Genomic DNA, 9,136 nt, shown 5'->3' on the forward strand with positions numbered 1-9,136 from the left:
CCGCCCCACCCGAAGGCGACGCAAGGGCCTCCAAGACTCCCACGCCGGCGCCAACAGCGCGCTCCTCCCAGGCAGCGCGCGACGAATGGCGTAATCACGCCGAAGATCCCGGGCGTCGCCGCGGGAAGAGCCCCGAGCGCCACTCCCGGGACGTAGAAGACCTGCCCGCTCGCTGAAGCGCTGGTGAAAACGGCATGCGACCGCAGGGTCGTGATAGAGCTCCTTCTGACGTGGTCAGAAGTTGAAGCGCGCCGCGATCCGTGCAGGTTCCGCTGCCACCGATGCCAGCAGAGGCCCTGGCACGCGCGCAGTTGCTCCACGACTTTCCTCCCACTACGGGGAAACTCGATGAATGGAGAGCCACTATCCGAAGCCTTGTTGCGGTGGCCAACAAAGACGAACCAAATCTGGTGGGGCCCCCGGGTTGACGCTCCGATGGAGTCCCGTGCAGCAGTGGCGGAAAAGCCGGCGGCGCCGCGACCATGGTGCATTCACCTCTTCCCCATCCGGTACCGCGGGCGCCGGCTCGTCGTGACGTCACGGGCGACGACATCTCCATAGCGTCGTCTGACCCACGGACCCACTGTGACCAGCGCCAAGTTCTTCGGGGACGAGCCCATGAAGATGCTCGAACCACTATCGAGTGCCGGCGCGGAGTGCGCCACCAGTCAGACAGGCGAGCAGGGCCTGCTGCGAACCACTCGGCCCCGGAGAGCCCTGGAGGCCTACCTTACGAGGTAGGCTGTCCGGCTTTTACCCGTGAGCTGCGGCAGTTCGAGTGGCCCACTCACCGCACCTTCAAACCTGACGTTGGCGAAAAGTACAACGGCAAGACCCACCCGTCTGAGTTCCTCGGCATCTACACCATCGCGATGCAAGCTGCCGGAGCCCGCGTCGATAAGGTGCTTGTGAATTACTTTCCATTGGATCTTAAACCCAACACCATGTCGTGGTTGATGCACTTGCCAGTAGACTCTATTTCCTCCTGGTCGGATTTGTGCCATGCGTTTGTTGGCGCCTTTACTGGAGGCCACCAAGCCCATGGCCAAGCAAGCGACCTGCACGTCATTCCCCAGAAGGGAGGCGAGAGTCTGCGCAAGTATATACAGAGGTTCAGCCGAGTACAATACAATATCCCTGATGTTCACCCTGCCGCCATCATCAGCGCATTCCATCAGAACGTGCGTAACTGCAAGATGCGTGAAGAGCTGGCAATGAACAAGGTGAAAGACGTGGCAGAACTCTATGTTCTTGCTGACAGATGTGCCCGGGCTGAAGAGGGAAGGAAGTACCCCGGCGAAGATGCCGACATGGAAACCGACTCCTCAGATGAGGATACTCCGCCCCAGCAAAGAAAGGCCGGCGCCGCAACAGGAAGCGCAAAGGTAAAGCCGTGCTTGCCGTCGAGGGATCTGACGACGCCGGCTCCGCCAAGAAAACCAAGGCAGATGACCCCGGCAAGGAAATTGCCAGATGTGTCTGGTGACCAAGAATTTCAGAAAGCTACGGAGGCCATGTGCGTCGATGGCGGCACCTTGCTGCATACCTCTCACCGCCAGCTTAAACAGTGGGCGCGTGAGATTACAGCGGTAGAGCCGTCGTTTGATGCCCAAAGGCCGCTGAAGTGGTCCAGCACACCTATCATTTTTGACATTGAGGATCACCCTGATCGCACTACTGCAGTCGGGTGCTTGCCATTGTTGGTTTCACCAACAATACGCAACCTCAAGGTGACAAAGATGCTAGTCTATGGCGGGGCCGGTCTGAACTTAATCTCACCTGCCGTGATCGAGAAACTGCAGATTCCTGATGAAGACCTCGAAGAGACGGGCACGTTTCAGGGGGTCAACCCGGGAAGAAGTCAACCAAAGGGAAAGGTCATGTTGCCCGTGACTTTCGGGAGTGATCTAAACTACAGGACAGAAAGGATTGTGTTCGACGTTGCCAAGATCCCCTTGCCTTACAACGGGATCCTTGGCTGCCCAGCGCTAGCCAAGTTCATGGCGGCGTCACATTACGCCTACAACACCCTGAAGATGTTGGGGCCTGTGACGATCATCACCGTCCCATCAGACAAGAAGGATGCGCTAATTTGCGCTGACCAACTCTACCAACAAGCAGTTGCAGCAGCCGCCACTGCTAAGGCACTTGCTCCTGCCGCTGGAGCCCCGAGAAGGAAAAATAAGAAGACCAGTGAGACCTCAGGCACCCACTTCGGAAAGCGCACCTCTTCCGAGTGTAGCGCTCCCATTGAGGATGTGCTAGAGAGCTCCACCGACAGAAACAAGAAGTTCAGGGCCACACCGCCGGGAACCAAGAAGGTTTCTGTCAAGGAGGACGGCACAGGAGGGGCTTTTACCATAAGCTCCGCCCTTGATGACAAATAGGAAGACGCGCTCGTCACCTTCCTGCGGGCGAATGTCGATGTGTTTGCATGGAAAGCATCCGACATCCCCGGCATTCCCAGGGAGGTGATTGAGCACCACCTTGCTGTCTGTCCTCCTGCGCGGACCGTCAAGCAGAAGGTCAGAAAGGAAGCCTTGGAACGACAAGAGTTCATCACAGAGGAGGTCCAGAAACTGGAAACAGCGGGTTTGGTAAGAGGAGTGCTCCATCCAATGTGGTTGGCCAATCCAGTGGTAGTGCGCAAGGCAAATGGGAAGTGGAGGTTGTGTATTGATTACACAGATATCAATAAGGCTTGTCCCAAAGACCCCTTCCCATTGCCGCGCATCGACTAGATTGTTGACTCCATGGCTGGGTGTGATCTGTTGTCATTCCTCGATGCCTACTCCGGCTACCACCAGATCTTCATGACAAGAGAAGACGAAGAGAAAATGGCATTCATCACCCCATGTGGTACGTATTGTTTCATACAGATGCCTTTCGGGTTGAAGAGTGCTGGTTCAACGTTTGCAAGGGCGGTCCAGATTGGTTTTGAACCCCAGCTCCATAGAAATATGGAAGCTTATATGGATGATATAGTGGTCAAAACCAAGAACAGGACAACCCTCATACCGGATTTACAGGAAACATTTGCAAACCTACGCAAGATCAATCTCAAGCTGAACCCTGAGAAGTGCGTCTTTGGCGTCCCGTCCGGCAAGCTTCTCGGGTTCTTTGTGTCGCAGCGCGGGATAGAGGCCAATCCGGACAAGATCAAAGCTATAGAGCAGATTGAAGCACCCAAGCGAGTCAAGGATGTGCGTCGGCTTGCTGGTTGCGTTGCCGCCATGAGCAGGTTCATTTCCAAGTCCGCCGAGTGCGCCCTTCCCTTTTTCAAGATTTTGAAAAAGGCGGGCCCGATGGAGTGGACACCAGAAGCCGAAGCAGCATTGCAAGATTTGAAGAGGTACCTCTCCTCCGCGCCAATACTAGTTGCGCCTAGGCCACGGGAACCATTGCTGCTATACTTGGCGGCAACAAGCCAGGTGGTCAGCGCCGCACTAGTGGCGTAGAGAGAAATTGGTGACGAGGTAATAGCAGCGACAGAGCCCGATGCCACCGATGCAGAGACGACACAGCCAGTTGGAGTGCCGCCGAAGAAGAAAATGATGCAGCACCCGGTCTACTTTGTTAGTTCCCTCCCGCAGGGGGATAGATCAAGGTACTCCGGTGTGCAGAAACTGCTCTTCAGCCTTCTTATGGCCTTGAGGAAGCCGTGTCACTACTTCCAGGCGCACGAAATCACTGTCGTCACTCGCCTCCCTCTGCAACGGATATTGCACAATCCAGACGCAACAGGAAGAATCGTAGAGTGGGCACTGGAACTGTCCAGCTTTGGCCTCAAGTTTGAGAGTACCTCGACGATTCAAAGCCGAGTCCTGGAGGAGTTCATTGCAGAATGGACCGCGATGCCTGACGAAGAAGCCCAAGAGACTGCTCTCCCCGGCAAGGAGGCAAGTTGCGACTGGATCATGTACTTTGATGGAGCTTTCTCCTTACAGGGCACCGGGGCTGGCGTACTGCTTGTCGCGCCCACCGGAGAGCACCTCAAGTATGTGATCCAGATGCACTTCCCCAGGGAGGTGTCAACAAACAATACGGCTGAGTACGAAGGGCTGCTTGCCAGTCTTAGGATCGCGGCGGACCTCGGAATCAAGAAACTCGTCGTCAGAGGTGACTCGCAACTTGTCGTCAAGAAAGTCAACAAGGATTACCAGAGCCCGTTGATGAAGGCCTACGTTGATGAAGTGAGAAAGCTGGAGGAGCGTTTTGATGGTATATAGTCAGAATACGTTCCCCGAGCGGAGAATGACATCGCCGATTACCTATCAAAACACGCTGCCCTCAAGCTACCTGTGGAACCAGGTACCTTTGTGCTTCGGCTAACTCAGCCATCCGTTGATCCATCAACAGAGCAGAACAAGAGGAGAAAATCAGGGCCCGGCAAGTACTTTCCCGACGAGCTCCCCGAAGCCGCCGGCAAGGATGTTGCCGGAGACACTGAGCCCGCCACAGGACGGCTAGCTCCGACGGAGCATCAAGCTCTTGCCGTGGAGACAGCCGCTCCTATAGCGGAGGAAATGCCTTTAGTCCTCGCCGACGAGCCCCAGGCTCCAGCGTGGGCACAGCATACCGTCCGATTCCTTCAAACAGGGGAACTTCCTGAGGAGCAGGAAGAAGCGAAAAAAGTAGCCCGTCGCTCTACTATGTACCAGTTCGTCGATGACGTCCTATACAGAAAGAGGCCGAATGGTGTGAAATTGAAGTGTCTCCCTCGAGAGGAAGGACTGGGGCTGTTGGCGGAGATACATGGAGGCATATGTGGATCCCACATAGGGTCGAGGGCCCTTGTAGGCAAAGCATTTCGGCAAGGCTTCTTCTGGCCCACCGCCCTCCAGGATGCAACGACACTAGTCACCAGGTGTGAAGCGTGTCAGTTCCATTCAAAGAAGCTTCATCAGCCAGGTCAAGCCCTTCAAACCATTCCTCTCTCCTGGCCTTTCTCGGTCTGGGGGCTTGACATACTGGGCCCTTTCCCCCGCGCTGTCGGGGGCTTTGAGTACTTGTACGTTGCAATCGACAAGTTCACAAAGTGGCCAGTAGTGGAAGCAGTGAGGAAGGTCACAGCACAGTCAGCCGTCAAGTTCTTCAAAGGACTAGTGTGCCGTTTTGGTGTACCCAATAGGGTCATCACCGACAACGGCACACTGTTCACAAGCCACACCTTCATGCAATATATTCAAGACCTCGGCAGCAAGGTCTGTTTCGCTTCCGTTGCTCACCCACGAAGCAATGGTCAAGCTGAGAGGGCAAATGCTGAAGTACTGCGAGGCCTAAGGACAAAGACCTTTGACAGACTGCACAAGAGTGAAAGGCGCTGGATTGATGAATTGCCGGCGGTTCTTTGGTCAATCAGAACGACACCAAATCGAGCCACCAGCCAGACACCCTTTGCCCTGGTATACGGGGCAGAAGCAGTTCTCCCCATGGAACTCATATACGGGTCACCTCGAGTACTCGCTTATGACGAGCTTGAGCAAGAGCAATTGCGGCAAGATGACGCAACACTCCTTGAGGAAGATCGTCTTCGGGCGGCTGTGAGAGCAGCGCGCTACCAGCAAGCCTTGCGCCACTACCATAGCCGCAAGGTTCATGCCCGAAGCTTTGAGGAAGGCGACCTTGTTCTTCGGTGCGTTCAATCGGCCAAGAATTCCAAAAAGTTGACGCCAAAGTGGGAAGGCCCTTATCGGGTAATACGAGTCACTAGGCCTGGCGCAGACCGCCTGGTGACGAAGATGCCATTCCGGTGAGTAACTCCTGGAACATTGAGCATCTTCGCAAGTTTTACCCGTGAGGCGCGGCTTGCCGGGCCCCCCGACAAGCCACCTTTTGTACGAGCCTTGCCGATGACGCATGTAACCCTTTGTACAAAGCCAGGCGCAGACCCTGAGCATAAATAAATGAAGCGCTGGTGCCCTAAGTTATAGCATGCATGCTAGGTCAAGTCTCGTCCTTGGTTAGGGTTGATAGTGCTTAGCGGCGACTAACCCCTAGCTTAGAGGTCGAGTGTGCATCTCTTTGTCTTTCTTTTGTCTTCTTTGGTTCACAGGACACACAGATATCCTTGCCGAACCACTTGGGGAGAAAAAAAGGAATAGACCAGCATCTAGGCCCCGGCAAGCCAGTATTGCCGGGGGCTACAAGAGCAAAGATTCACCCACGGCAAACTAGGGTTGCCGGGGGCTGCAGCTTCAGATAAGTTCTTCATCCCTTATCATGCATTCCATTATGGACTGAGGTATGTGAAACCTCGTTTTTCCTTAAGCTACCATGCTCCCCTAACTCTAGGCCCTAGGGCTCGTTCCTGGGACCAAGTTTGGTCGTAGTCGCGGCAGCGAAAGGATGAAACAAGGAGCCTGAACCCGCCTCATCCCTGCCTCCGCCAAAGGCGTGAGAAAGGTCGAGCGAAGTGGGGAGACGGCAAGGCCTGTTGCCGGGCGAGAAAGTGTTTATCTTAGAGATATCAAGGATTTACTCCTTGTCGTGGGTTCCACCCGCAAACAAATGACCCGACAAGCATCCCTTTTTCATTAAAAACATTCCACTCAGGTACAGTCCGTAGGGAATGAAAAACATGAATGAAGGGATTACAAGTTTTAAATTCAACAAAGGCCCGAAGGCTTACAAACTAAAAAGAGATAAGGTGCCCGTAATCCCTTTCTTGTCCCTCTCCTCAGGAGGCAGGTCAAGGAGGCGAGAAGGGCAAAAGGAGCACCTAGGCGAGCTACGGGTGGCAGAAGACGCAGAGAGAACATCTTTGTGGCCGTCCAAAGGCTGGATGGTGATGGCGGCGCCGGAAGCAGAGCTCGAAGACGAGGCGGCAGGACGTCAGCACGCGTCGAAGGCATCGGTGCCCGCGTACTCCGACTTGACGGCCTTGCCGCCCGCCCTCTTCCTCTTCGGCAGCCTCCCAACGCCAGCCACCCAAGGAGACGACCCCGAGAAGTTCAAGGAGCCGGCGACACGGATGATGGGGTCGCCGGTGCCGCAAGGAGCGGCACCCGACACCTAGTCGGACCCGTCATCCTGCCGCCTACCGCCCTCGTCGTAGCTGCCGCTGTTCTCCTCGTCACTCCTGCCCGAGGAGGAGTCTTCGCTATCAGAAGAGCTCTCCACACAGCACCTTGTACGAGTCCCAAAGTGCCCGAAGACCTTGACAGAGAGAAGGCCACCCTCCATCAGCTTAAAATGGAGAGTGAGCCCCTCTGTCAAGCTGTGGGTATGAGAAAACTCTTCCATCCCCGACGAAGATACATCACGTGAGGAGTGGGGAAGTCGACGCGGACCCGCGTGCCACTGATCCCGCAGCCCCTCATGTGCAGCCGCAATGACTCCGGCGGATCCAGCTCCATCTCACGTGCAAATGGAGTCGGGAGACGAAGGCGACGGCGCGGCGGCCGACGCAGCCTGACGAATAACTCACAAGGGTCATCCCCAACATGGCCCTCCAATGGAGGGGGAGCTGGTGGCGGAGGCGAGGCCGGCGCGCCACCCCGTCCTCCTCTTCCCCGAGCGCCCCAGCCTTGCCCACGGCCTCGCCCCCTCCCCCTTCTCCTCGCGGCTGGCTCTGCCACCGCAGGCGCAGGAGAAGGAGGGACGCGTTGTCGAGCGGCGACCCTCGCCGCCACCGTTGAAGGACCGGGATTCCCTCTCTCCATGATGGATGGAAGGGAGGAGCAGAAGCTGAAGGAAGAAGAAGATGAAAGAATGCGGGACGCCATCCCCCCCTCCCGCTCTTTATAAAGGAGCGGGGTTGGGGCTCGACCGCCCCGCTCGGCCAATCGAGATACGGAAGGCGCGGGGAGCCATGACCGACCCGCTGCCCCAACCAGCGACGGCTCGGTTTCCCGCCTCCGCCGTTTGCCACCCCAAGCGCATAGGAGACACGTGGCGGACGTGCAGAACTGAGGGGACGGGTAAGGCGACCTCTCCCCACCCCATGATCGTGGGGAGTGGACGCCTTGAGGACCGCGCCTCGGCCCCATTCAGTAAATGGGCCGCGCCTCCACGCCTCCCCCCGTTTATGGGGAAGACGCGAACCGCCCCTTTACTACGACGTGACGCATGCGTGCAGAGACCAACCCCACGCATGCCGCCCACGTCACACGCACCTCCCCACGCCGCGCCACGCGCGGGAGTCGTGGGAAGCGCAACACGCGAAAAATCTTACCACGGTAAAAAACCGCCCCGCCTGCCCGCGCACCGTTTTTGGGCCGAGCCCAACAACACGTTGCGCTTATGTGTGGCCCAGGCCCGGGGGCTCCTGTCGGTGTACAAAGAGAGGGGTACACTTTTTTGTACCCCTATAACTGTGCACGGACAGTCTGAGCCACGGGCACCACCACACCAAGCAAGGCAAGGAAGGTGAGCCAGGGTAAGACCGAAGCTCAAGGGAACTAGGACGACGCCAAGGCCAAGACCACGAAGAGCAAAAGGGATGAAGCGGACTCCCCCGGCAAGATCCTTGCCGGGAGACAGCTTTGGCAACCCCGGCAAGACCCTTGCCGCGGCGACTCGCCCCACGCCTACGGAGCAAATTACCCTTGAGTCCACTGCCCCCAAGGGGCAAGGATTCGGGAGACATCCCCGTGGTGGCATGCAGATCTTTGTGAAGACATTCAAGATCAGATACGCACTAAGAAGACGACGACCTTTGGCGAGGTACCAGCCAGGGAAGACCACGAGACCCCCGGCAAACGCCTTGCCAGGGATGATAGCAGGCACCTCGGCAAGACCCTTGCCGGGGCCCCGGCAAGGCCCTTGCCAAGGACATCCGCAGGGTCACCATCAGGCCCACGCTGACTAAACCTCCACCACCGTACACATGCAGCTGCCGACCCAACCAGCTGGGCAGGCACCTACGTGGCAGCATGCAGATCTTCGTGAAGACCCACCACTGCGCCACCTCAGCTGCCTGCCTACCTACATGGCATCACAGGCATCGCTGGCCAGGGCGCGTGTCGACACAAGAAGGAGCGGCGACGGACGAGACAGGTTTCTCCCCCGTCCCCGATAAAGCAAGGACACCTAAGCAAGACGCATTAAATGCGCCTTGTCATGTAATGCGAGGGATAACCTCGCATCACTGTACCCTTTCCATCTCTTGTGTGCCATTGTGGCGACCCCTTTT

The sequence above is a fragment of the Triticum dicoccoides genome, chromosome 5A (genome assembly GCF_002162155.2).
Source record: "Triticum dicoccoides isolate Atlit2015 ecotype Zavitan chromosome 5A, WEW_v2.0, whole genome shotgun sequence".
Classification (NCBI taxonomy): Eukaryota; Viridiplantae; Streptophyta; class Magnoliopsida; order Poales; family Poaceae; genus Triticum; species Triticum dicoccoides.